The sequence below is a fragment of the Condylura cristata genome, unplaced genomic scaffold (genome assembly GCF_000260355.1).
Source record: "Condylura cristata isolate star-nosed mole 26May11 unplaced genomic scaffold, ConCri1.0 scaffold00024, whole genome shotgun sequence".
Taxonomy (NCBI): domain Eukaryota; kingdom Metazoa; phylum Chordata; class Mammalia; order Eulipotyphla; family Talpidae; genus Condylura; species Condylura cristata.
In genome coordinates this window covers 19,468,556-19,491,953 of record NW_004567125.1, presented here as the reverse complement: position 1 = coordinate 19,491,953, position 23,398 = coordinate 19,468,556, and the positions used below count along the sequence as shown (strand labels likewise).

Genomic DNA, 23,398 nt, shown 5'->3' with positions numbered 1-23,398 from the left:
ACCACTGTCCTCCTCAGTAAGGCAGTCACAGATCCTTCCCAGCCCACTCCCAAGCAGCCGCTGCCAAAGTACCGGTGTATTCATCAGCAATGAGATCTATTCTCCCTTCCAGAACTAAAGGAGATCTCTTCTTGCTGCAATCCCATGGTTCCATGAGGTCCTCCAGGGAAGGTTGATTTATTCAGGAACAACATAGGTGTGCAAATCTATGCCTTAGCCTATGCCTTAGTCAAAGGCTTGTTCTTCCCTTCTTCCAGAGATACTTAATTTTTGGAAAGACATCCTTTTCAGACACCTATAGATGAACTCCCGAAGGCTCAGGGTCCCCTTTGGAGAAGGTTCAGAAGTGGGTGGAGAAGCAAGGCCTGGAAGGCTCAGCTGTTGTCATGCAGCTTTAGATTGTGCTCCTGAGCCCTGGAAATGGTGCAGGGGGAGCCCTGGCCCAGGTTCTGCCTAGGAGCTCTGCTTAAAGAGGCTGACGAATTGTGCACTTGAATAGATGCCCTTGTTTCTGTAGGTAGTAGTCTAACCTGAGAGAATTTCTCTTCATTGTGCATTCATTTACTTGCTGAGTGCTCATTGTTCTGTGCTGGCAATGCTCTTAGACAAGAACTAAAACATGAGCAGAGCAGAGTATCTGTCCTTGAGGAGTTTAGAATGCAGAGTGAAAAGGGCAAAATGCAGAGACTGACAATAAGTGATGGTGAGATGCACCAGGCCCCAGGATATTTAAGACACAAGGGGAGCTCAGGTATAGGAAGACTAGGGCCTTCCTAAAGGAGGTGCCAGTTTGTCATAATCAGGTCATCTAAGCAAGTTGCTATAGGCACCTCAAAGATTTTAGAATAGATTTTCCAAAACCTATTTCTGGATTTATAATCCTTTTGTAGAATTTTTGCCTTAAATATTTACCACCTTGTTGCAAAGCTATGAGAATGAATGGAAGAAAATTAATGGCATACATAAAACTCTCTGAAATGACAGTTTTCTTTGCTTTCGAAACCCACATGGCTTATCTCCAAGTGTTTTTCAAGAGGAGATACGGCATTTGGAATGGAAAGGGAAACTGAGGTTCCTTAATTTGAAATCATAAACATATTTTTTTCCCCTCCCTCACTGCTGTTACAGGTGGCCAGAGCTTCATAGCTGCACAGAGACCAGGTCTCTCTTGGAGTTAGGATTAAAGAACATTCAGGAAAGAACAAATCTTGAAGACACCATCAGTAAAGGTACTGTTTCCTGTGAACCTTTTACTATCCATCATTGCTATGGCCAGTTTGAGGCTTTCACTGGTGACTAGTCCCAGGGATTTTTGACAGTTTGTCACAGTGGTAACAGCCTGGGGAAAAGTCTCCCTGCAACGAGGTGGTCAAGAGCCTTAGCTCTGCTGGGCTTCTTGCCATTTTGAAAAAAGCAGGAGAAACTAGGCACCGAGGTTTCGGCTCCTCATAAAATATTTCCGAAATGTGTTTCATGATGTGGTGGGTAATAAAAGTGTGTTACTGCTCTGGGTCCTTCCAAGAGGCTAGATTTGATTCCCACCCCGACCGTGCCTGAACAGGGCCCACATGAATCAGTGCTAAATTATTCACCAGCCTGACTCTAAAATTTCTGGAGTTCCAAAACCTCTAATAAAGTATTATGAAAAAATATCCATCTCTTTATCTCTATCCATAACTATTTATATGGCTAGAGGAAAACCTGTCGTTTTATTTCTCTTAATTTAAAAGCTTTCCTAATTCCTTTTTCATACCACATATATATGCCTAAAGAATTTTCTGGTTGAAATAATAACCTCTGAAAAATGGTCCATGGGAGAAGGCTCTCAGGATTCAGGGAGTTGACAGACACAGTGAATATCTCGCTCCCTTAATAACATTTCCTGGCACTCAAACTTGAGATGTTCAATTGAGAACTTATCAAACAGGTGTGGCCCATTTTTATTGTACAAAACAATGATAATATACCCGCCAGCCTTCTCTCTCTGCTTATACAATTGCTAAAGTGTGTTTGGGAAAAATTCTCTTCATCCAAACTCATTAGGCACTTCCAACTGATAAGATCAGTCTTTTCTAAAGTCTCCGGATGGAAACAACCCAGACTGATCCCAGTGTCACTTGGGGACACATGACTTCAAAGTACTGCAGCCCGTTTGAAACACCTCTGAACATATGAACTTGCAAGAGGTATCACTGCTTAAGCTGGCTATCAGTCATTCCCACTTGAGATTGATCTGGTTCAGTTAGTGCTTATATCAGTTAGTGCCAATATCTGGTTGAGATCAAGTTCTCCGCAACCAAGCAGAGCTGATGTAGCATGGACATTCTGAGTAGCAAATAATGGTAATGCTCATGAGAGCTTCACTGGAAATGTATTAAGATGGAAATAGTTTTACTTACAAGCTGTCTGCTCAGAGAAAGTGCTTATAGACCCAAAGCAGTAGTTGACAAATCACTTGCATAGAGGGATCAAACCCTCCAGTCCTCATGGTCCCTCCAGGAAAATGTTGGTCTCTAAACTGACTCTGAATAAGATGGGTTCCAATGGGGTATAGGATTTGCTGTGCTGTCTCCCTCTTTACATTGAGGTTGGATAAGTATTTAACAAATACTGGTTTAAATGTGAGAAAGTATTCACTTGTCAGAGTACCAACATAGCTCATATTGTTCTGAACTGAGGATTTTTATTTGGGGGGTGTGGGAGAGGTGATAGGAGGGACAAAAGAAAGAGCCAAGGACCCCAGCAACCTGAATAAGACTCCTGGGGAGCTCCAGCAGTTGCTGGAGACAGGTGACAGCAGTCATCTGTCCTGCAGGTGATAGGCAGTGGGAGAGGGTTTACTAGTGAAGACAAATGTGATATCATTCCTAGACCTGGCTTTATTCAGCAACCAGGTCCCTCGCCCCGGACCTATGCACTTAGTCTACAGGCTGAATCACAGAAGGTTTGTGAGAAGCAAGCATGAAACTGATTTTTTTTTATGATTATGATACCTATATATATTTTATTGTACAAATTGTACAGTCGTACATATATTTTTATTGTACAAATTGTACAATTGTATATATATAATATTTTATGATTTGTAAATACATATATATTTATTTTACAAATTGTATATATATATGTATATATATATATATATATATATATATATATATATATATATAGTTGGTCTTAAAGCCATTGGAATTTCCTGAAGAGATAAGACAGATAAAGGTATCTGAATATAAACTCACCTGAGTTTATATTAATATGGAAGCTCTGGTGAAGCACCTAAGGATGGGGGCAGGGGTGAGGGCTGGTTGACAGGAGAACCAACCAGGTGATTAAATGAGTTTGAAACTTAAGCCTTTCTATCCCACTCCTAGCCCTAACCCCACTCCCACCCCTATGGGGAAAGGAGAGGGGTTGGAGTCTGAGTTTAATCACCATGTCCCGGCCGGTGGTTACTAGGAATCATGCCCACATAAACCCCACCAATATAGGGTTCAGAGCTTCCAGACTAGGAAACTCAAACATATGCATGTATGTGTTCCCATGCCAGGTCCTACTCTTCTTGGGTATCTCAGCCTGTGTGTCTCTTCATCTGATTGTTGACTTGTGTCCTTTAATCTCCTTTAGTCAACCAGTAATCTAATAAGTACACTGGTTTTTGAGTTTTGTGAGCCATTCTAGTCTAGAAAGTTAATTGAAAGTTAAGTTTTTTTTTTTTTTTTTCCATGATCCCTCATGGAAACCTCTGATTTATATAGCCAGTTGGTCAGAAGCACAGGGAACAACCTGAATTTGCAATTGACATCTGAAGTGGGGGGTGGCGGGGAGGACAGTCCTTTGGGACTGTACGTGCTTAATGTGCACAGCCTGATACTGTCTCTGGATGGGCAGTGTGAGAATTAAATTGAATGGTGGGATACCCAGGTTGTGTCCAAGAATTGCTTGGTGCCAAGATGATTGAGGGCTACCCCACATTAAAATAAGTGTTAGTATCAGACTTATTATCAAACCACATTAGAGCCAGTACGAAACTCCACATCAGTCTAGGATAGACAGACTTCCTGGGCGAAGGGAGAGTCAGACCAGTGCTGGCTATTCTGGGCTCTCCTTGAAGCCAGCTAACAACTGTCAGTTGGTCCAGGTAGGGAAGAGGGAGCCTGCTGGCCCTCTGTAGGGAAGAACCTCTCTGAAGTCTGCAGGATGCAATCTCAGAGGAAATCTTCAGAATGCCAGCTGCCCTTTTGATGACATCTCAAAACCACCTCCAGGGCCGGGGATGAAATCCTCTTGCCAACCTTGTCATGTGTGGCCGACTGACCTCCCAGGAAAGCTGAATTGTCTTGATTAGTCCTTTCCCCATGAGCTTATATTAGCTTCTCCCAGCATGGTTTGGTGTCAGAATTGCAGAAGTCACCACCAAGGAAGAGACAACATGTCCACCTCATTGCTCTTTCACAATTCCGAGGCTTATCACCAGGCTGGTATGAGCTGCCTTCTTCAGCCTGCCCCCAACTGGCCTTGGTTTCCCATGCATTTGAAAGCAGCTTATTTTAAAAGCTGATTAGATGAGCCCTTAATAACATTAGAATTTAAATGGCCCCAGATAGGCTTTCAGCTTCTTGCCAAATTGAGATAAATGTGATATTTGGGGAGCTGAGTTCCCAGCTTTGTGGCAGCTCTGGCCCGTGGACAGATTTTGAAACAGCCTGAAACTAAGTTTATTGTGTGTGGTCTAGAGATCTAGGACTCTGTATGTTGGTGTGGTTCCATGATTGCACATTTGCAAGGACTGTTAAGTTGGGGCCAAATTTGACAGGACAGAGTTATCATAGGTGCATTACAATCTACAGGAAAACTCTCTGTACCCTCACTCTCTCTAGTAACTTTCAGTTCCAGGCAACGCACTAGTAACTTTCAGTTCCAGGCAGCGCACCTTTATTGAGCAACTACTATTTCCATCCTTTAATGCAACATTAATGCAGTTAGTACCTGACTTTTGCTGAGAATAACATACATGGCCATGATATGGTTGTCTCATCTTGACTGACATACTCTATAATGGAGAAGAGGAAGTATACTCTAAGTCTAACTAAAGAGATAAAAGGAGGCAAGCTCAAATTACCAAAAGTTGAGTTTTTTTAGGAAAGCACAGGATGTGTAGTTTTCAAATGCCTGCAGTAGCCAGTCTAGATGAGTGTGTACAGGGTGAGCATTGATCTGTATTTGGAGGATAAACATTGATCTGTATTTGTGGGCAAGAGGCACAAAAAAGAGTACAAGCACAATACCATTGGCTTGAGAACACAGAGAGATTTCTTGCCTGGATGTTCATTGATCAAAAAATAAATCTGTTTTCCATATCTAGGCATCTCTGAAGTTCTGTTCTTTTGAGGGTGTATATGTGAAATTCACCATTTCATGTCCTCTGGTTCCATTTTATATGGAAATCATCTCACAACAGTTATCAAGAAATAGAGGATTGATTGCACTCCCATATAATCCTCTTCTGTAATTTTTAGAAAAAGTTCAAAACAGAGTAGGTGGGGTGGGGGTGGGGAACACAGCCAAAGGTGAAGATCAATGGACAGTTCATTGAGGTGAAGGTACGTGTACAAATCCAAACCTGAGTTGTGTCTCTTCCCTGTCTTTCTCCAAGTAAGTCAGACTTTTGAGCATCCTTAGAATTAAAACTTGAAACTCCTGGGACTGTCCATAAAAGAAGTGCAACTGAGTTTAAGCTTCCCTTTGAAAAGCTCACTGAATATTAGCTGCTTTGCCTTTCAGAAGCCAAACCTTGGGCTTAAGTTTATATGCACTTGTGTTCCATCAGGGGAAGACCATCCATGTCCCATATTTTCCTGAAGTAAAGCTAAGAATTCCAAGGAGGGTATTATGATGGGTAAAACAAGTCAGAGAGGAAGAAAATATCTTATGATTTGACTCATACATGGAAGATAAACAAAACAAACAAACTCTTAATTAGATAATGAGAACAGAATGGTGGTCACCAAAGCAGAACGGGGCTGTGGGGTGAATACAGGGTGGAGGGGGTCAATTGTACATGGAGAATGGGAACTAGATTCTGGGGGTGATCATGATGCAGCATATGCAGATATCAAAATATACATCTGTGGAAGGTGTTGTTGAAAGGAACCCACGCCAGCGGTCTTAGAGAAGAGAGGTTTATTAGGGCCATTTGCTGAACTGGACTCTAAGGGAGAAGGGGCCGCACCAAGGGAGAGCAGGGAGAGAATTTATACCAAAGTTTTATAGGGGGAGGAAGGGTCACCTCTCAGAACACCCAAAAAAGTCAAGCCCCAGGCAAGGCCCAGGGGACCCCCAATCTGCACAACCAGGTATGTGGGAGGAGTCTGCTGCCATGACATTTGCCTCCTCTGGACACTATCAGTAGGCTATAAAGTCAGGGGTCCCCTCTGCCCGCACCTCCCCCCTCAATCCTCTCCACTGCCAGGGCTGGCCTAACAGTCTGTACATCTAAAATGTACATATGTAAACCAATATACATTTTTTTTTTTATTAATTTCAAAGGGTCAGCTAGGAGAGGAAGTGAGGAAATTGGGGCTGGGCAGGACTGTGGCTTAACCTACTTCTCATACTCTGATCCTGGGTGCAAAACTCACCCACCTTCAGAGATGACCCTTGAGGGAGTTTCAGGAGGAAAATACTTCTAATCAGTTCAAATTCTGGCTTGAATGGATTTAAACTGAACTACTGTCTGAATGTGAAGTACTGCTTAGCAACTTCATAGAAACAAGGTTAAGGAAGATCAGGAAAGCAGACCTCCAAGTTCCAGTGATTCACCCCACCCCAAACATCCTGTCTCCGATAGGCGAGGGCTCTAATATTGCTCCACAAGGAGGGGAGAGAAGAGTCTTTGAAGAGCCTCCAAGCTTAGCCTGCAACCTTAGCAAATTAAGCACCCCATTCAAGCATAGAAAATCTTTCTAAAGAGACTCTTGCTGTTAAAGTACTTTCAGAGAATTTGTGTTATTTTTCAACAGCTTGCATTTTACATGGGAAAAATTTTTCAAATATATTTTCTTAACTAGGGGATACAGTCTAACAAATGCATCATTAGGTGAGATCACTTTTGTGTTAATGTCACAGAGTGTGATGACCCAGACCTGGAAATGTGGCCTCCTGCACAGCCAGGCCACAGGGCTCTGACAGTAGGAACTGACAGTAGATACACGGTCCAGTCTGAAATGTGGTTAAGGGACGCCATGACTGAGGAGGGGAAGGGGGGCTTACCAGCAGTGTATACCTCTTTTTTGCTAAGCCTGGTGCCCGGCAGAGTTTGCTTAGTTGTGTCCCTCCCCTTCTCAGAATGACTCTGTATGGTCATCCTCCCTCACTCGCCTTGTCCTGTCTCTCTGGGGAAAAAAGTCTCTACTCCTGGCCAAGACTAGCTCTTCCGCTCAGGTCTCCATACCTTTCCTACCTACCATCTCCTCTAGATGGTAGAGACCTGGTCTTTCCACCTATTTCCTCATTGACACTTCCTTTCACTTTCTAGAAATTCTTTGCCTTTTACTTATAAACATTCCTTAGTCACCATCCAAACAAACAGATAAAAGTAGATTTTCCTGTAACTTGTGATTCCTTTATCCCAAATTCCATCAAAGGAGTCTGCATTCACTTCCTACTGTGGATTCATAGTAATCCCATGGAAAATGGTGCATCCATGCAACTCATCAATTTAATTCAGCAAATAAGCATGGAGCACATACTGTGAGCCATGTCTAGACAGAATCCGGACCATAAGGGGAACACACCCCTGTAAGGCAAGCAAGCATGGCTGCCCCATCTCAAATTACATAGTGTGTGATAGGAGAGATGAGATGGTGGGACTGTGCCCTGCAGAGATGATAAATGGGGATCATCAGCACTGTCTTGTCTTAGGAGTTCCCCAGACAAATGGAGAGTCCAGGAAGGAAAAGGAGAGAAGAAGGGGAGGGAGCCAGTCCAGGTGGTAGGGACAGTGTGGGCAAGTGGAGTCACCGGGGCAGCAGTGACTTATAGATGGCATTGTGTGTGTGGCGGTGAGACAAGGGGTGTGAGGCGATGCGGGACAGTTTTCAGGCAAAAGATTCCCAGGAATTTATCCCTTAGTTCTCTCTTGCAGACAATGGAGGGTCAACCCAAGGAATGATATAATTGGATTGCTTATTTAGAAAGTTATTTGCAAAAACAGCAAACTGAAGGAGTGGGGGAATCAGATAGGACCCTACTCCAGCAGCCCAGAGAAGAGCCCACAGAGATTTGACCCAAAGAAATGGCTCTGGGATTGATGAAAAGAGGTTGCTAGTGCAATCTCCTCCCTTTTCCAAAAATTCCATCTCGGATTCACCCAAACAGATAGTTTTTCTTCCTGTCAGAACATCTATGGTGTTTTCTTGTCCTTGCTCAACTTGGGTACAGTCATTTGTGCATTTCTCTGATTTTCTTTATCAGATTGATTTTTTGTCTCCTTTTCTTCCAATTATATACCTTGTTCATAATAAGAGTTAAAGAAAGATTATTTAGTAGCATTGAATTTTCAAGAGCCTCAAACCATGAATAATTGAGGAATCAGCCATGTATAAGTGATCATCATTTACATAATTGTGTAAACAAGTTGATAAAAAATTGTATTTTTTTCTATTATTTTTATTGTCCAGAATACCCCGCTATCATTTTAACCACCCCAGATCTTAGGGGAAGAATAAACAAGTATTCTCTAGCACACACCAGTGGCAGACTTTGCTGCTTTGGCTCTTACCTCCCCAGGCAAGAGAAGCAGCTGATAGGTGGGAACAGATGATTGCACTGATTGAATATGAAAGCCATGTACAAATATTGAGAAATAAACTGTCTGAAGAGACAGAGAATCACCAAGCACATTGCATGATGGGACCCACGCACAGTGTCCCGAAGGTCAGTGTGTAGATACAAATTGATTAAGCTAAGTACTTACTGAAATTGCTTTCCAACATACTGATGAGAATTGATCCTAAGTAGGGCCCGAAGTTAGAGTGAAAATGCTCAGTCGAAGTACACTTTGGTCTGCCATCAAAGCAATCATAGCACTCCTAGCCCAGTGGCAGTTGTTATGATATAGTTAATAAATAAGTTGTAAGGAGTTAATTAAGCACTTAGAATTCATGACTGAGTTTCTTTATGTATGGACCTGATAGGTCCCATGACAAAGTTTTCTTTTTTTTAAAGCTTTATTTATTTATGCATATAGAGCTGGGGTATAGGTCAGAGGTTCAAAGGTGGTGAGAGTGTTTACCAGAGACAGATTGGGGAACAGAACAGGCCGACAAACGAAGTATAGTACTGCTGAGGGGAATAGTGGGCTGGTCAGGAGAGGTTTGCCTTGCCTAGTGGATCACCTCTGAGGTGGGGATCAAATTCACGCTGAAGTGGCTTTAGCGTCTCAGTGTTGTTCTTTAACCCACTGCACCACAAGGGAGGTGGTCCCATGACAAAGTTTTAACGGTGGCATCTGGATTCTTTATACAGCCTGAGATCGGCCTCTCTTTCTCTCTCATGCCAAGCCTAAGGATTCCAATTGGCCCTGTCAGTCCCATCTAGTGTAGGGGCCAAGTTGTCACTCTTAAGTCTAATCCCCAGCTCCCAGGAGATCCAAAGTCAGAAATCTCCTAAGCTTAGATTCTATCCAACTTGCTGATGCAGTCACGGGAGTTCCCCCAGACTGGGCCAATAAGGCAGCAGGGAAGGAAAGGGAAATGAAGTGGGATGGATCAAAGGCAAGATCGGGTAGGTAAGAGGAAAGTAGTTAGAGAAAGGAGAAAAAACCTTAGGCAGAAAAACTTTTTAAAGTAATTTTTGAATGGCAAAAACAGATGAGGCCTCACAGGCCATACAAAAGGAGTATCATTGTCCCTGCTGTAAGAGGGCCTAAAACTTATTGAAAAGGTAATTCTTTTTCTTTTCCCCTTATTTATTTTTTACATCATTCTTCATTTGGTACATTTTTCCATCTTAGCTGTAATCCCCATGTGCTTCCCATCACCAATTCACCTGTGTGTCATCACCATGTTGAGTACATCACCATAGTCCTGAGCACTCTTCCCACCCCAGTTTTTATCCCATTCCCTTTCCATCTATACCATGTCTCTGGTTTATATTTGTTCTTTGTTCTCATTTTTACTTTATTAAATTTGCTTCTCTCTCTCCCCCCACTCAACCCTGATCCCTTACGCTTCTACTATGAGTGAAATCATCCGGTATTTTTCTTTTTCTTTCTGGCTTATTTTAGTAAGAATGATCCATCCATGTTGCTGCAAAAGGCATGAGTTTATTTTTTCACTGCTGAGTAATATTCCATTGTGTATATGTACAACATCTTTTTAATCCAGTCATCTATTTTGGGCCATTTGGGTTAATTCACATCTTACCTATTGTAAGTAGTGCAGCAATACACATGGGGGTGCAGGTATCTTTTTGAATAGATGTTGTGAACTTTGGTAGATGCATAGGAGTGGGACTGCTGGGTCATATGGAAGCTCCATTTTTAGCAGTTTGAGGAAGCTTCAAACAGCTTTACATAGTGATTGTACCAGTTTGCATTGGTAATTCTGAACCCAGAAAACAAGATGCTGGTGCATGTGAACAGAGTGAAGTGTGAAGGATTGTGTTGTGCTGCTGAGCTGGAGTATTCAGGGGAGAGATACTCACAGCAAAGGATGGAACTGAGCCTTGAAAGTAGGGAAGGTGTTAAAGACAAAAAAGCAAAGTGAACAAGCCATCTCATGAAAAAGTAAAACTAAAAGAGAGAGAGAGAAATAGCACAGGAAGAGGACAATGGTGGTGATGGCAGATGGCGGCCACAGCTGTCTCTTGCACTGGACACTGGTGCTCACCCTGGGCTGTCTGGGCTGGAGACTGAAAATTATCTGTGTTCACAGCAGTCTCTGTGGAATTGGACAAGCACCATCCCATTTTTATTGTCTCAAAACCACAAAGGGAAACATCTTTCTCCTGGTGTTTGCTGGAGAGGAGTGTTACTTACACTGAAAGCCTCACACACTTCAGACTGATCTTTGACAGTTGAATGCTCATATATATTACCAACAATTGGATGTAAAGAACCCACAGCAACTTTACAACAGATGAGATGGCTTCATTAGCTAAAGGTTTCAGGGGTCTCTGAAAAATGGAGAGATTGGTAAATGAAGGATAACTTATTAGATACATTTCAAGTGGGTTTTAAGAGAGATCAGGACATTGCCCAGAAAGTGTATTTTGATTGGTATGTGAAATCTCTTACTCCCCACCATACTCATACCCTCTCTATTTTTTTTTCTTAAGATTTATTTATTTATGCATACAGAACTGGGGTACAGGCCAGAGGTGCAAGGGCAGTGAGGGGATTCACCAGAGACAGAGTGGGGAGCAGAACAGGCAGATCGATGAAGTACACTGCTGAGGGGAACAGCGGATGGGTCAGAAGAGGTCTGCTGCACCATGTGGAATCACCTCCAGGGCAAGTGGGGATCAAACTCTTGTGGAAGTAGCTTTAGCTTCTCAGTGCTGTGCTTTAACCCACTGTGCCACCAGGGAAGGCCCCCTCTCTATTTTTTTTAAGTCAAGAAAAGAACCGAGTTCTGCCACATTTTCAGAGATTCTACCACTTGTGACACACTCTGGTAAAGGTGTTAATTCTACCCTTGTCCCTCCTGAGAGTCTGGTGTCCTCAGAGAAGGGCATTTATCCACACTAGAATGCTAATTATCTTATTAGATCATCTTCTGTCTAAGAGCCACTGAAAAGGGAAATTCAGAGGGGAAATGATGGCAAGAGAAGATGGAAACTACTTTTAGAACATGAAGTCCTGCTAGGATCAAAGGGAATCTCCAGTGCTAGTAGTCGATGGTATGGAGAGCTGTGAGCAGAAGCAGGGTAAAAAGGAGAGTGAGGAAGAGAGAGAGAAGAGAGAACTGGGTGGAACAGTTTGAATCCTAGTTTGTCTCCTTTGACTCTAGAATGATCTAGAGTCTTCCTGGGAATTATTAGCTCTGGAATTAAAACTGGGTATTCCTAAGTGCCACTTGAGATGTTTCAATGTTGCTTAAGACAGAAGGAAGAAGAAGAATGAGGACAAGGGCTATCTGTGAGACCAGGTCAGGGTGCAGGTAAGTGTACATGAGTGCCACTAAGTCCACTCCAGTCACAACAAAGCCACAAGTCTGTCATTACACGCAGAGAAGAAAATGATTGGAGGTCACCCAATGCAGAACAATTGTGGCCGCAAGCCAAGGGAGCATCACATTTCTTGCTGAGTCAGCAAAGTGCAATGAGGCTGGGAATGATTTAAGAACTACGATGAAGAAATAAGAACTCTGATAACCTGACACCAGAAACACAGACTATTGAATCTTCAGTCTAGGAATTTAAAGATTAGTCTCCTTCAATCGTCATCTTCAAGTTGGGAGGAAATGGATTTATGTGAGAAATTAGGAATTTGATGACTATGTGTTCACTGCTCAAGTCTGTTTTATCACTTTATTTATTAACTCATTCACTTTTCCCAACAACCAATCAATAATAGGCATCATTTTATCTCCATCCTACAGATAGGAAAGTTGAGAGACAGAAAAGCTAAATAGTTTGTCTCAAATCAAGCAACTTCATAAATGGCAGAGGGGGATTTGAACCTAGGCAGCCTGTACGTACCTATAAGCACCACCCTTCAGGACTTATCTGAGATCACAGTAAGAAACTAAGACATACATACTGCCTTTTGTCATATGAACCTCAGCACGATCAGGTTAGACTGTAGATACCCCTTGTGCAATGATGCTTGCCTGTTGAAGGAAAGGCTACAACAGATTTGGTAACAAAGACACCCCCAACTCCCTTGGGGGAGATGAGCACTATTCTGGAAGGGAGCAGGGCACCATGGAGGACAGCCTATCTCTTCTTAATCAAGGGGAGGTAATGGAGTTATAATGGCACCACTGCCATGGAAGCATGATAATTATTGAGATAATGGCCCAAAAAGGGAAGAGTAATGTTTCTCTCCTTGCAGAGGAGGAGTTTGAGGTAATGAAATCGTAAAGAGTGTATTGATGAGGTTTTGATAGTGATCAATGCACAACAACAGACGGTGAGTGTAAAGATAAGGAGAGAATGGAGGGACAGTCAGCCTTCCATCACCCACGCTTTCTGAATGCTAACTTTGTCAAGCTGCTAAGTGCTCTGCAAAGCAAATGTGTCTAGTCCACCATAAGCTTCCCACCCAATGGAGGAAAAAAGGGCAATGGTTAAAAAGTTGCTTCCCCAAACACACATACAAAATGAAAAAAAAAATGCAAGTAAGCTAGTTTTACTAATATGGCCTTGAACTATTCTAACAAAAAGAAAGAAAAAGACAGCTCAGATTCTGGGAGTCATATAGATGAGAGGATGGCATCATTAAGATGAGGATTATTGCTAGTTGACTGTTACAGAAAGAGAAATAATGATGGAGCAGTGAGCTGTAAATAAAAGTGACAAAGGCAATAGCGAAATCACCGTGGAAAGTGGCAGATCTTTTGTAGTTAGAATTATCATGGGTGACTTGATGAAGGAAAAGAAGAGGCATCTAACATTAATGGCAATGTTGGAGTACATGTCTAGTGTGTAATAGGGATGCCTGTAACTTCATCAAAGGTGGCCAGGGTCTTGCATTGCAGAAGAGTGGATAAAGACGTTGAAATTATTATGGGGACAATTATGATTGTAACCAAGGTAATAATAAAGATAATGGACCTGTAATTGAAAAGCTGGTGGCTGTAAAGGAGAAGGTGAGGGCAACTGAAATGCAGAGGGGGTGATAAGGGAGGTAATGGTGATGATGTGCAAGGTAATGGAGTTATAATGTAGATGATGCTAAGGGTAATGGAGTTATAATGAGGTGATGACTATAGAGTGGGGGAAAAAAGATGATCACCTTAATGGAAACAAGAGGGACTGTGTGATATAGTGAGGATCGTATGCAGAACATTCATCATGACAGCTGGAGCTGTGGGTGACCAGCAAAGTAATGAACAGCTACACCCATAGTTCTCATTACAGCAGGAGTTCTAATGGACCCTGGAATAAGATAATGATGTTAATGGAAGAGATGATGACCACCATGAAAATCAGGAGCCTTGTGATGGTATTTACAATTACCTATGGGGAGAGAAGAGAAGACGAATGTGGGTGAGATTGAGGGGAGACAGACCCATGTAGACATTTTTGTATGCCCAAGGTCTGAGCTCCCTGAGTGCTGTTAACTAAATGTGTCTCTCAGTATTGTTTGGTTTTGGTGTAACTGCACCGGCTTGTGCAAGGCATTTCTTATACATAAAGCAAGTGGGAGATGATCAGACATGGCTACAGCAACAGTTCAAGCTTACAATTTAAATTTGTTCTTAAATTAGCCATGACAACACACTAGCTCAGAGATAGGACTTACGCGAGCAGATGTGTAAACAAAATGCCTGGGAAATGCATGAGTTTGTAGTAGGAGTGACTATATGCAGAAGACTGTTGTTGCTTTTTAAAATAACTTTTTTTTAAATGAAGAATACCTCCAAGTTGAGAAGTAGGAGTTGTGAGCTGGGAGCAACAGTTCAAACTCTTACTTGGGGAGATTCTGTGGTGGTCTGCTCAGGAAGCTCAATGTGGGCTCTGGAGAGAAACCCAGGGAACCAGCTGGTGCAAGAGTCCCCAGTGAAGCTGGTATTTTTACATCTAGCAACTTGGAGATCTTTCTAGAGGGTAGAATAAGTGGATAATCCCAGACCTACATCAGGTACCCAGCACATGTGGGCAAGACGTGGAGCTGCTGGGGGAGCAGAGACAACCAGACAGATGCTGTGCAAAAAGGCTGCATGAAATCCAGGTGTGCCCTGCCTCTGGTACCTAAATACCACTTCTCCGACCAATGATCTTCAAACCTCTGGGAAAGCTTTGATAAAATTGATTCCTAGATCCCTCCACACAGAAAGGCTAGTTCTACTGGTTAGGGACAGGGCTGGTGAATCTGTTCTTTGAAAACTCTCTGGAAACGTTTTCACATAACCTTGTGTGGGAACACTGTCCATGTGTCAGCCTGGGGTCTTTCCAAGAAGGAGATTAGGCTACAGCCCGGAAAAGCACATTTCAGGGGGATGACAGCACCAACCTTTGAATAGATTTAAGTATCTTCACAATGAAATTAGCACAGCACACAGGAAACTCTTCTCAGCAAAAATGACCCTCCACTTGCCTGTCATGCCACGAGCATGAGTTGTGCTTTTCCCTCGGCGAAGCACCACACAACTGACGGCAGCAGCCCCTCAGAAAGAGATTCCTAAAACACCACAATTGTGGGTCTAATGGGCATTGGACTCTAGCTCTAGAATAGAAGGAATGAAGTACAAGAACTGAGGAATATGTAAAAGGAATAGTGGACAAAATGGAAAAGAGAGGAAACAGGAAAATGGCCACTAAAGATGTTTTCAGTAATTCCAGTTATAGAAATGGATGTGAAGGTGAACACAAGTTGGCCACTCCCACACCGCTTTTAGCAGGTCTCTCCCACCCAACCTCAGACAGACCATTTTGTTCTTTAGGATTCTCAGATACTCAAAAGCATCAAGATTATGAACTATTCATTTTATGTTGAATTATTTCTGCTCTTATATGGCACATAAGGTGAGTGTGTATGTTCACTGTCTACACTGAAGTCAACAAACTTAGACAATGGGTATAATTTTTTGTTGTTGTTGTTGTTTTAATCTTTTTTTATATATTATAAGTTGGGTATAATTATTAAACAATGCATTGCAAAGAAAACAGTGTTTCCATTGCTGAGACAAATGATCAAATATTTTTCAACAGTATAGTTTCTAATTTTTCCCATTCCCTTCAACTGAAACTGGTAAAGAGGCCAGACACACACTGGGCGATTCTAATACAAACCACAGTCACTTCAGAAGAAAAACTCAGGGCCTGTAGCACCAACTTGCCTGGGTCCATCTCAGAGAGATGGAGCCCAAAGCACGGTCTTGTGTGTTCCTAAGCAGTAGTGAAGTTCAGTCCCTGCTTGATCCACTGGGGATAATGATCAATGATCCTTTTGAGCCTGGATTGGAAAGTGGTTTCATGACCTCAGTGTGGTCCATCTCTCCAGCACATCATGTCTTTCTCTTTCTAGTCAGCACTCATCCGAAAGTGAACTACACAACACTTTCGAAAGATGCCTCACTTTCCCAGAGATGCTGACAACCCACTAAGAAACACCATATTCTTCCCCAAGCCATGCTGTCATTGTTGGTTGCTAATCATTCATTAACCTCCCAGGTACCTTGAGGAAACCAAGACCTCACTTTCATTTGCAAGGTGGTTCACTGGATCCCCCTTTAATAAAATTACAACTTCAGGAAACAAATCATTTATATCAAATACAACCCCATGGTTTCCTCTTCTGTTAATCATTTCAGGCAGGTGCTATTAGGTAATTCAATCACTGGGTTATGGAAAACCACCACTGAATTAATGAGGAATGAACTCAAATTCTGAATAAGAGATTTTCTGAATAAATGGCTCTGAATGAAAAACCAGGAGCCAAGCCTATAATCACAGCAGATGACAACAATACAAAACTGCATATTAAACACAGCCCCAGCTTCCATCTACTCTCAGTCCACAAACTCTTTTGGAGCCAAGAGAACATATTGCGAATGCTAACAACAGCCTTCCATATTTGCTGCCTGTCTAATATTTCCTTAACGCTTTCTCAGGTGAATGTGAAATAAATTCAGAAGCTCTCATCCCAAATTAAAATAAGACTGAGTTTATCCCCAAGACTAGTGTGTCACTAGAAAAAGTGTATTTCTCCATAGCCCCAGTCAGACTCTATAAACTTGTCCTGTCCCCTAGCTGGTCCCCCTGCATCAGGGCTTCTTCTCTGCATAGCCATCAGGAAGATCTTTGCAAAACTCAACCACAATGCATTCATACCAACCACCCTCCATTCATTCCCACTGTCCTTAGCCTATCTTACAAAGTGCCTGATGCCCTGATCCATGTGTGTCCTTCCTATCTCAGATCTAACTGTTCCCAATGGGAATGGATCCTGAATGTCAGCCACATCCTAGTTCTCTTCATTTCTCAATGTTCTGTGCTTTTCATAGTCCCATGCTGCTTTTCTCACTAGAATGCATGCACACACCTGACAAATTCTCATCATTTAAAATCTATCTTGATGTTCCCGCCTTGTCAAACCCTCTCTGATCTCCTCTCACCTCCGTATCCAGCCTGAGTTAGTGGCCCTTCCTCCATGCTTCCTTAGTACCCGAGGGCAGAGCTGTTAATACCGTAACAGCTGGATCACACGTCTGGCTCTTCAACACTGCCATCATCCTGAGAGTAAGATTACATCATGTCTCACCTTGTATTTTCAATGCCGAGTGTCTGCAGATGAATAATAAATATTTGATGAATGTGCTACTAGTGACAGAATAAATAAAATCATGCTGGATTGAATAAATGAATGAATGCACTGCCACGATTTATGTCCATCTTTGTAGTCACGATTTCATTCCCCAACTCTGGGTAGAAGCATTTGAAAAAAAGTTGATTTTCATAATCTGAATTTCAGTCAATGAATACTTGACCGAGAATGAGGGAGTCTGTCTATCACGAGTGATATTATCACATCTTCATTCTCTTACTCTTTGGGAATATTTAAAAAAGTATCAGGAACTGATAAAAGTATCAGGAAAATGTCTCAAAATGTAAAGTCTGCTGCAGAGGTACAGCACTCCCCTGCAGCAGGAAACAAACCATGGTCAGGCTGAATTGGGGTGATCCATGTCTCCTCCTGGGGCAGCCTTCCAGCTCTCTGGGAACACCCCCCTCTCAGCACACCGCATTTGCTTTTCACAGAGATGTGGCCGCCTGGCATTTATCATGCTGTGCTTCATCAGAGATTTAATCAGGTTTGAGTTTTTAACAACGTGCTCGTCATGCTCACTTAACTTAAAATCAAGCTTGTTCGGGCATTAGTCAGTCCTATTCACTCGGGCTGGTGGTTTTGGCATTTAAAACTTTAGAATTTTCTATCCAGGAACATTATACATTTTTACCCACCATCCCTTTACACATCTACCTCTCAGGCTGGTTCCTTGGTTGAAATACTTCAGCCTTCAGGTAGTTGTCTCTGAAGGCAATATTCATGCATTCATTTCCTCGTGATGTCAGAACAATTAACCACAGACTGAGGGACTTAAGACAACACACATTTATTATGTTAAAGTCATGTAGGTCAGAAGTCTGATGGGATTGGGCTAAAATCAGGAGTTGGTAAGCATTGGTTCCTGCTGGGAGAATTTGCTTCCTTGCTCTTTTCACCCACATTCCTTGGTTCATGTCCCCCTTCCCCCACTTCAAAGTAAAGCCCTTCTCATGCAAATCACTTTGACTTCCTCTGCATGCCTCTTCCAATTGTGGTAATATTGGTTCCAACAGATAATCCGGGATCATCTTCCTATTTTAAAATCAACTAATTGGCAATTTTCATTCCATCTGAAACTTTAATATCCTTTTATCTTGCAGGAACATGCATTTAGAGTTTCTGGGGGTTGAGAATAGACATACTTGGAGGGGAATTGTACTGCTTTCATTGCATATATGATTCTCGGTGTCTGAAAGGGGTTCTTATAGAACCTGGGGGACCAGTGTGGACCGCCCACCAAAAGCCTTGAAATTACCACAAAGCTTGACTGGAATACCGGCTCTTAGCCACCTCCCCAGACTTTTGGAATCAAAATTCAGATTTTGAACAAGTCCTAGGGGATGCACAGAGAGTGTGAAAAACACTGCTCCACAGAATTCCAAGGGGCTGAGGAAAGAGCTTGGACTTGCGCATTGGACCAACATTGGTCTTATCTGGGAATGTGTGTGTTATAATGGCAGGATCTTGTGAAGCCCCAAAACAGAACCCCTCTTCTGTGTCAGAGCTCTGAACAAATAGAGATGTAAGACAAAGAAGTGAACAAAGTCAGGAGCAGGACATCACAGGGAAAGCTGATGTCTGGCCATGTGTCTCTAGCTGCAGGTGTGACATTGACCTTCACAACTTCTTCCCAGCTGGGCCAGCTGCACTAGACTGGGGTGGGTCAACCCATCGCAGGCCCCTGTTGTCAGTGGCAGAGTCTGTGCAGAATTCCAGCAAGGAGTGTGCATCTGAAGATGCCTATTTTCTGCAGGCAGCCCAGCTCCTGCTAGGAAGGGAGAGGAAGAGGCTGGGACTATATATGTCTGGTTTCTCCTTCCAAACTCAATAACCACAGAGATTACCAGTAAGGAAGGAAAAAAGGCAAGACAGACATGTTACAGCTAGTAGAGCTGTCTCCACATGGAGGAAATGTCAGGAGAGGGAATCAGTCTTTTCCCTTAAAAGATAACATCCATCATAGGATCCTGAGGGGTGGGGGTGGGGAGTGATACCACAGCCATGGCAGCTCATTATCAGGATGATTGTGTATCCAGCAGTCCAAATACCTGGATAACTATTAGACTATCGTATTGACCTGTTACCATAAGTGGACTCCGGACTCACACCCTAGGAGATTTGGATTCTGCAGGTCTAAGATGAAGGTTGGGAATAAAACAGACTTGAATTCCCAATGGCTCATAATGAAAAACAGTTGAGGCCTTGGCCCCTTCAGTCACTTAGATAGAATTTACCTGAACCAGAGAGAATGGTACTAGACAAGACTCTTTGGGTTGCAAGTTACAGAAACCAATTTTAGCTGATTATCTAAAATAGAGGATATACAGTCACATGTCACTTAATGATATCTAGTAGATTAGACCATAGGGGTGTGGTAGACTGTGTAATTAGGTCATGTAATTACACTTTGATATTTATGTGACATTGTCTAATGACAGATTTCTCATGGGTGACTGTGAATGACGGATGACCCATGGTGTCTGAGAGAACTCAAGGCAAAAGGCAGGTGTTAGACATGGAATCAACCCAAATGCCCAAAAATAGATGACTGGATTAAAAAGATGTGGTACATATACACAATGGAATATTACTCAGCAATCAAAAAAAGATAAACACATGCCTTTTTCAGCAATGTGTATGGAGCTGGAAGGGATCATGCTTAGTAAAATAAGCCAGAAGGAAAAAGAAAACTGCTGGATGGTTTCACTCTTAGCAGGAGCATAAAGGACCAGGGGAGAAATAATAATAATGAACAATTACATACCAGAAACATTTTACCCGGGTGGAGTGGGGAATGGGATCAAAAACGGTGGAGGGGGTGAAGTGCACTGGACTATGGTGATGGCACATGGGTGATTTGGTGATGGGAAACCCATGGGGATAACAACTGAGATGGAAAAGGGCACAGAATGATGTAAAAATAAATTATTATTTAAAAAAAAGAAAGAAAGAACTTATTGCAGCTATTTAAAAAAAAAAAAAGGCAGGTGTTGGGAATGAATGCTGTCAGGAACTAGAATTTTCCCAGGGAGCTGGTGGTGTCCTCTTCGCAGCTCGCATTTGTGCCTTCTCTCTGTGGCCAATGGCATCTTCTCTCTGTGTCTGCATATACGTAGTGAGCAGAGAACAGACTCTACTCAGTTCCTGAATGCTCAATGTCCCTGGACACTACAGACAGACTAACTTTCTGTTAGTTTCCATTCTAAATCCACAAGATAGAGATCCTGACTGACCCAAGTCGGGTCAGCTGACCCACTGGGTTTAGGGGCTTCAGGTCATATGAGGCATCCTTCCATCCTTGTGGGGATACATTAGGAGAGGGCCAAGGAAAGAGGTCATTGCAAGTATCATGGGCATCCAAGAGAATCTACTAGAGGCTGCCATCTTATGTTTTTTTTTTTTTTCTGGGAATAAAATTATTTTTCATTCATATTTTATTAATTGTTTGGCTACATGTAAATTATAGGTTTGAAGCTATTTTCCCTTTGAATTTTTGAAAGCATTGCTTCTTGGTCTTCTAGCATACAAATTTGCTAATGATTTCTTTTTTTTGACTTGTAGTTTATTTAGTCTTGAAATGATGCAAAAGCTACCTCCCTCCCCTCTCCCAGCTTTTCTCACTCAAGGGTTGCAGCAACAAATATATTTGGTAATTATATTCCTGCTATTTTGGGTCATTTTTTATCCATTCTTCCATGTTTATATATTTTTAATTTTCTTCTTCAATAACCAAAAATTTAAAAGGGAAAATCTTGTGATTTGGAGTGCCTGATGGCAATTGTTTAAATATTTCTAACATCTATTTAGAATCAATCTGACTGCAATATCAGTTCTTGTGAAATCCTCAAGATGATGTCTTCCCTGCTTACTTGAAATGGTCAGAGACCTTAACTCCTTTGGAGAGGGTGCTTGTCCTTCTAAGTGGGTTCACTTCCCCAGATAGCTCAGGATCCTACAAGCTTCTTTTTGATATGAAGAGGCTTCTTTTCCAAGAAGAGATTTTCTGGGTGTGACAACCAAATCTACTTATTGTGCAATTATTTTTTATAAATGTACCCATCGATCACACCACGAGTTCTTCCAGAGTTACGATTCTGCCTCGCTCATCCTGTATCTGTAGCACTTAGCTTTTGTGCCTGGCTCAGAGTGAAAACTCAGCACATGTTTGTTGACTTTAAGAATGATGTCATTGACCCTCAAAAAGTGATATCATAATATCAAGCTTAGTGAGACATCAGTGTGGACCAGAAACCATGCCAGGAGGGTTTCCCACCCAAAATTCAGGATTGTTATACCCTTTTGGGGGGAGAGTATGGTCACTTACTGGGGACGTAGGGGAAGAAAGGGAGAATGCTCAGTGTTTGGGATGTGTGAGAAGCAATTCCAGGAGTCAGGGCTCATGACCCTGCAGCTCACAAATCAAAGTCCCCTCTAGGCCTCCCTCTTTCCCTTAGTTTTCTCATTCATCTCATCGTCAGTTTGCTCAAATCCTAAAGCCTCACTCCTAGATGTGAGACAACCCTGAGACCCAGGACATGACAACTGGCAATTGTCATAGGTCATCATTGTGCAGGGGGTAGAGAGACCCTTTATGAACATTTATTTTAATGTAGTGAAAACAGCTCTTAGCTTCACAATCCATCGTTCTTGTATAAAATCAATATTATAGGTTCAATTATCTATTTCACTACAGAGTTTCATTATAAAAATGTATTTCCCTACATGTTCTAACTTCTAAAATAACAAAACAGAGCTGCGGCATAACAGTCAACAGACATAAATGAAATTGCTATTTAATGAGATGGCATTTTCTGATTTGAAACCGAAGCAAATATTTGACATGCTTGATTGAAATTAATTTGCTGCGCATGCTCTGCTGCGTCAGCAGCAGGTGAGCTTTGCCATAGTGTGTTTACTGCACTGGGCTCTCAGACTTGTTAAAGGATCCGAAGAGACCTGGCACTGAAGGGCCCACAGGTCCACACTCTGTAAAGTTGGTTGGATTTGGGAAGGAAGTTGTTTCATAAAACTACTACATTCTCTCTCACAAGGCAAGAGGGAGATATTCACTTCCATGATGGCAGCATTTTTTTTTGCATATAAACATCAAGTTGTTTTTAGAAATCTTAAACCAGCCCTCATGTGAAGTCCTATAAATTCTAAAATAAGCAAAAGTTTTTGCACATGCAATGCAAATACCATTCATTTCTAAACTTTCTAGAAAAACAACTTGCTAGTTCTAGGATAGTACTGTGGTCACTTCAGGGGTAAACTGAGGTCCAGATACAATTATTAAGCTATTATCTGTCACATCTGTGCCAATTCCTGCAGTTAAATAATACATTTGGTTTGGAATGATGGAAAAAGTGGTTTGATACAGAATCCCAGGTATGAACCTAATTTCTTTTTACAGTTGTTTGATCAGTAATTTTTAGCTATAGAGTTTATAGTCACAGAAATTATTTACTTTCAATGACCTCTAATCTGGCCCACTTACCTCCATCTTGGAAGAGGGGGGTCTGAAAAAACAGTGGTGATGCAGGTGATCGCCATGGAGAGATCGTGACCATCACAGGACAGATGCTGTGGTTGTGGGTCATGATCAGAAATAGTATTCTACTTCTACACAAATGGATAGCAACTTGTAGTATCTTTTGCTTTTGGGCAAAGGTCTTCACAGGTCTTAGGGTTAAGCACACTTTGAAGATGAGGATATATTTTATAGACAAAATAAAGATGCTGGACTGGTGAAAGGGGGAAACTAAATACATTTTTTAAAAAAAGATTTATTTAGGGCCCTCCCTGGTGGCACAGTGGGTTTAGGCGTAACACGGAGAAGCTGGAGCCACTTCCACATGAGTTCGATCCCCACCTGCCCCGGAGGTGACCACATGGCATGGC

General features: G+C 42.2%; 1 protein-coding gene across 1 annotated transcript in view; it reads left to right on the top strand.

The window, feature by feature from the left end:
- Nucleotides 1-1,133: 1,133 nt before the first annotated feature.
- The window catches only part of TNR (tenascin R), a 187,001-nt gene continuing 164,736 nt past the window's right edge, over nucleotides 1,134-23,398 (top strand). The window contains exon 1 of the mRNA XM_004688505.2: nucleotides 1,134-1,229. The gene's annotated coding sequence lies outside the window, so the exon portion shown is untranslated. The remainder of the gene's footprint in view (nucleotides 1,230-23,398) is intronic.